This window comes from Cariama cristata, unplaced genomic scaffold (assembly GCF_000690535.1).
Source record: "Cariama cristata isolate BGI_N322 unplaced genomic scaffold, ASM69053v1 scaffold28472, whole genome shotgun sequence".
In the NCBI taxonomy this organism is placed as follows: Eukaryota; Metazoa; Chordata; class Aves; order Cariamiformes; family Cariamidae; genus Cariama; species Cariama cristata.
The window spans coordinates 36,655-42,654 of NW_009602551.1; positions in this window are offsets into that span (position 1 = coordinate 36,655).

A 6,000-nucleotide genomic window follows, 5' to 3' on the forward strand; every position below is an offset into this window, starting at 1 on the left:
CTGTGATCCAAGAGGAAGATCAAAGTTCCCAGGCAGCCCCCACTAACAGAACAGTTGTTTGAGACAAACCTAGCTCTGAAGATGCAGTTATGGTCTGAGACACTTCGCTAACTCAGTCTAGACAAAGCAATTACAAGCACAAAGTTAGAAGTTAACGGCGGAAGATACCAGACAAATGGTTAGTTTCTAATACCACCTGCAATGACTTTGTACAGATATAACTACAAAAAAGAATCTCCAGAAAAGGCTGCATTGGACTTAACTTTTGGGGGTGGGGGGGAAGATTAATCCTACAAGACTGCTTCATTATTCCTAGTGCCTTCCACGAGCAGATGGAAGTCAACTCTCAGGGTTGGGCAGCAGATGTCTCCACTCGGCAGCGAGAGACCCAGGCAGGGAGCGGCCAGGTCGCCAAGCCCATAAAACTCATCACACAGCCATTTGGAGGAAAAAAAAAAAGAAAAACCCACCTATCACCTCTTTCTTAAAAGGCCGAAAGATGCAAGAACGATGTCACCGACAAAACATAATTCTTTCGCACGCTCCATTTTCCATTCTTTACCATGGACATCAACTTTATACTGAAAATACTCACTGCTAAGGATCAAGCTCTTGTTTCCCAGGCTATAAGAATAAGTTGTATGTTTATTTAACTGAATTAAGCTGACAATTTCATGCTAGCAAACAAGCAAACAGGATATTCTTTATTCTACAGTAATAATGTGCCACAGTAGGTTTGGGGTTTTTTTGCTGTTGTTGTTTTTGGTCTTCTTAAAGACAGCAGGATAGAATCATAGAATCATTATGGTTGGAAGAGACCTCAAAGATCATCAAGTCCAACCGTATACCTGATGCCACCATGTCCTCTAAACCACGTCTTGAAGCACCATATCTAAACGTTTTTTGAACACCTCCAGGGACGATGACTCCACCACCTCCCTGGGGAGCCCGTTCCAATGCCTAACGACTCTAACGGTGAAGAAGGATGACACAATTCAGAGAAGAATTCCTAGCCTAATGCATAAAATACTTCCTTTATGACAGAAATGAAATGAATACATTTTGAGGAGCTTACCTTTTAGAGTTCCTAGGCTTTGCAAATTAGGCGAAAGAACCTGGCGGAGCAGCCGTCAGCCGAGCGCACAGGGCAGCTCCTCAGACTCAGGGATGTGCACATAAGCCCAGCACCTTCGCTATTCTTATATTGCCCTTCACGACGTTGGGTTTTTTACATTTGCTGCTCCACTGCTCAAGAAGATTGTGTGATTGTGTGTAAGACTTTGAATAAGCATTAAAAGGACAGTGATGGCCTGTTTACCAGTGCCACATCATACTTTTTTTTTTTAAAAGCAGAAGCTTTGCAAGTTGTAAGTAGGCACAATGTAAAATGTTTCTGCTAAGCTTTGGCAAAAAAAAAAAAAAAAAAAGGCAAGCTTTTGGGATGAGCCTGCACAGCACTGGTGGAAGACGGCAGCACTTTGGGCACTAAGGCTTGGTGGATTTTTGAAGCAGGGTCTCACTGAAACAAAGAGCAAAGGACCCAACCTCACAATGTTCTTTATGACTGAGGGAAGCTCAGAAGAGTCGGCTCTTAAACAGGAATTTTAATGTTAGTTTTATTTTCAGTACAGCCTGTTCTTTACATCTACCTGTATCTCATTGAAAGAGCGATCTGAGGTTTATATTCAGCAGTAACATCACCACAATACTCCAGAGAGGAAGATATTCTAAAAGCGTACTATTTAAATCCTACCATAGTTTAAAAATAAATAAATCGTACCTGCGCTAACTTCACATATGAGTAATTACTTTTTGGCCTTTTACACCCAGTGCCTCTAGCTGACTGCGTTACCAGCCCCGGGTTGGCAGGACGTCGTATCCCTCACGTCTCCTGAGCCACAGCACAAAGTGGCTGTGATACTTCTTTCTTCTGCCAGAAAGATACCTACATTTTTTAATATTAATAGCCGTTTTTTTTTTTTTTTAACTCCTCTGCACATGACTTATCTTATCCATTTGCTGTGCTTGTCCTTAGCTCAGGTTCCATTGGGTTGGAAGACAATATAAAGGATGACTTAGCTTCTCAAACCGATACCTGCACAGACCCCATCACTTATGTAGGGAAGAATGGGGAGCGAGGGGGGAAGGAAAGAGGTTTTTTTTTTTTTTTTAAAAAAATCTCCCATTCATTGTCCTATTAAACATTTAATTTGATTCTACAAACACTCAAGAACCTAAGAGATATTCAAACCGCTGGTGACTGTCATTACCATCTTCATTCTGAACACTTGCCTTTAAAACCAAGCAGCCCGTTCAATACTTGTGAGGGCTGGCGTTCCCACACCACTAGTCACCTCCATAGTCGTGACGTCTCCCAAAAAGTTTATTATAGCTTTGCAAAATCATTGGAAGTCTTGACAGAATGGCTTTTCAGAGTGCAGTATGAAGCAGGATAATAGTAATCATTTCAGTCTCTCTGTTCTGGACTAATATAGATGACAAAACATTCAGTCATACCTGGGTTTGTATTGAGCATAGTTGCATTGGGAATAGCCACATCAAAAATCTAGTCTGCAAACATTTTTAGCAATCTTGTAACTTCACTGTATTGCAAGTGAGACAAATGGGCAGCTACAGTGCAAATTACCAGAACAATCATTTTTGTTAAGTGTCTATCCCACCCGAGTAGTATTCAATATTATTTGGCAGTGCAATCTACAGATTTTTTTTCTTACCAAAAGGTAGGTGTTTCCCCCCCCCCCTCCAAAAAAAACACATTTTATCTGCTCCACATAAGTTGCTGTGAGGTTAATATTTTTATCTAGCAAATACAAGTATACATTTCATAAACAAAATGCCAGAGTTTAGAGATAGATATTTGTTATTTCTTTTGCCCTAATACTTTCTTCACCATTTAGCAGGGAAACATTTGTCTTAGTCATCTTGACTTGCATCTCTCAAATCAAGCGTGTTCAGGCTGTAATAAATCAGTATCCAGTGACAGAGCAATCACACTTACGAACCCAGGGCTGTTGAATGAGTTCTCAAACTTGAGCATGCCTTACCAGGTAATAGGTGTCTTTGAATTCAATCGCAACTCCATTTTTAAAGCAGAGGCTTTGGCCTGGCGGCAGGAACACGACCTCCTGATACACCCTCTGCTCCGGGCACTGTCAGTGCATCTCTCCACCAAGCCATCCAGATCCCTGCTCCGAGTCAGCAGCCTCTAGTACCGGGCCAGGACCAACACACCAGAGCTACTACATCCCGAATTAGACCTACCGAGACATTTCTACCATACTGCATGCGTATGCCCGTGGTGCCTGACTGCCGTACGTTAACGTGCCATACAGGACGAGCAGTCTCGGTTGAAGTATCCCGTATTGCCTCTTTTAGGGCTTATGGTATAAGCAGCCTCCTGTCTTTCCTCACTGTTGTTTTCTTTCAGCTGTCAGTTATTTTAAGTTATTTTTGACAGTCTGAGTAAGAAATCACCTGATTTTTCTCCGGAGGTAAAGCAGTTTTTTGGCAGAATTACTACAAGCAAAGAGAATACGTGAACAGCTTCCCTTTCAAAACATAGACGCAGTGCTAATCAAAATAATAATGCCCTCAAGCCTGCTTTGCTCTACAGATATCTTAGACCAGGCCAAACAAAGAATTTAAACTGAAAACTTTAAATTAAGATTGACCTAAGGCAGTACAGAGCTCAAACCATATCACAGTCTGAACTATTTCCCCTTATTTTTCCCTCCAAACAGCTGACACTACTTTTTTTAAACTCCGGTTCAGTTGTAGCACAGCAGCTGCCTGACAAGGTTGGGGTTTGTCATTTTACTGGAAAGACAGACTATAAACAACTTAAGGTGGATTTGTCCTTCTGAGAAAGCACTCGGGACAAGCCGAACAAAAGACTTTTACCTCCTCTCCAAGCTGGGAAGCATGAGAGAATAAGCCTGAAACCACAGCAGTCATCTACTGATCAGGTTTCCTTAACCCAGTTCTCTCACTCGTATGTTAATTGGCAAACGACACTGTTCCCTGTTAGACAAAAATCCCAAACTATTTTTCTGTCCTAGTTTGTGCCCAGATTTTCTCAGTATTTTGCTGTTGCTGAGGTCAGGCAGATTTTATTATCGCAGTATCATTTACCACCCTGTTCCCCACCCCATTTCGGGAAGTTTACTAGCAGTTTTGTGCTCCCTTGGTATCACCATCAGTAAGAGATACCCCCCCCGGACTCATCAGTGCACATTACCCCAGCAAGACACTGCTCTTCTTAAAGGATTATTTTCCTTTCCTCATCACTTAAGAGTCAGGAGATTTCTTTCTTGCCTACTGAGATGCAAGCTCCATCAGAAAATCTCTCCCTCGCCACAATGAGGGCTTTTTCTTTTCCCACAGGGATTTGTCTGTCAACACTGAAACTACAAGGAACCGCGATGGATCACAACACAAATCCATGAGATGTGCAGCTCTTGAAAAAAAGGCCTAAACGAAGGTCATAAGCAGCAGGCTTGTTTCTGTGACAAGGTTTGTAGCAGTTTGTAACAAACAAACAAGACTTGGCGAGGAACAGTTAGAAAAACAACTTAAAAAAAAAAAAAACAAAACCAAAAAACAACCTTTGCAAAATTATTACTTATCTTTGCCAGAGGATCAGAACTTCATTTTTCAACAGGCTCCAAAGTTAATTGTTGCTGTTTCTTTGGTTTAAGGCCATAGAACAGAAGAGATAAACGTATAGGGGAAGAGGAGGATCAGTTACGATGCTGCTGCTATTTGGAAGCACTAGAAAAACCCAAGCCAACCATGCTACCCGTGCAAATACAAACGTGAGGCAAGAGCCTCAGGTGGGCATCATCTCACCCAGCATATCTTTCAAGTAGCCTCTTACCCACCCGGTCAGGCAAGCACCCTTATCTATAGCAAAATGCCATGCAAGCCACCAGACTCCAGATGTATCAGGTCCACACATAAAGCCACCAATTCTCATGAGAACAGCAGAAAAAGAAAAAAAAAAATCAATCTTCTCAGGGATCCTCCACACCCCTCCAAACCATCCCAGCCTGTCAGAGATGCTGGATTTCCTTACCACCGCCCTACAAATTCCGAAGTGTTTTTATTTAACACATGCCGCCTCCCTTACCTGCATCCCAGCGGTGTGCCATCTCCCATCAACTCCTTCTCCAACCCACGCTTCTTCCATTAAGAGTTAACAGGGCTGAAATTCAGGCCCACTGACACCAAGTATCATGTGTCCTCCGTGGGCAGGGATGCTAACATCCTTCTTGTTTAATGAATTATCTAACAAGCTGTCAGCACTCAAGCTGCCATGAGGTTTATGCCAACAGCACCGCTTGATGAGATTTTAAGATCTCACCAAAAGACTGAAGTCAGAAGACGAAGCGATGGACTCAAACCTTTCCGATGGGTAATTTGAGCAAATCCAAGCACAAAAAATGTGTCATCGCTGAACAGGCTCCTTCCCCAGCTCCCGGCTTGGCTTCCCACTAGAGGTCACTGCAAAACCCCATTTTAATTTGAAATTTGACTTTTCCACGGATTATCCCCTTCCCCATAAGCCACAGACAGTTTTTCCCCCCTGCAAAATGACTTCTCGGGCTGGACTCTGGTTGCCACCGACTCCCACATGATGCCAGCTCTTTCTCCTCTTCTGCCCAGCTGTCAAAGACAACTACAACAACAAATATTTTCCCATGTTTGCTTCTGGGCATAAACACTTGTCAACAGACTAAAACCCCTCCGTTTGGGTAGCCAGTGATCTGTAAGCTGCAGCAAGCGACCTCTCAGTTCTGTTCAACCATCCTCCAGATGATGCTTTCAATCCTCTCAAAGATTCCATATGTAAGAAGCTTCACACCCAAGTCCAACCTCACTGAATAACAAAGACGTCCTCCTCAAGGGACTCATAGTGAGATCAGGGTTTACAGAAGTGGAAGAGCCCTTCCTGCACCACAAGATATCTTTGCCTGGTCT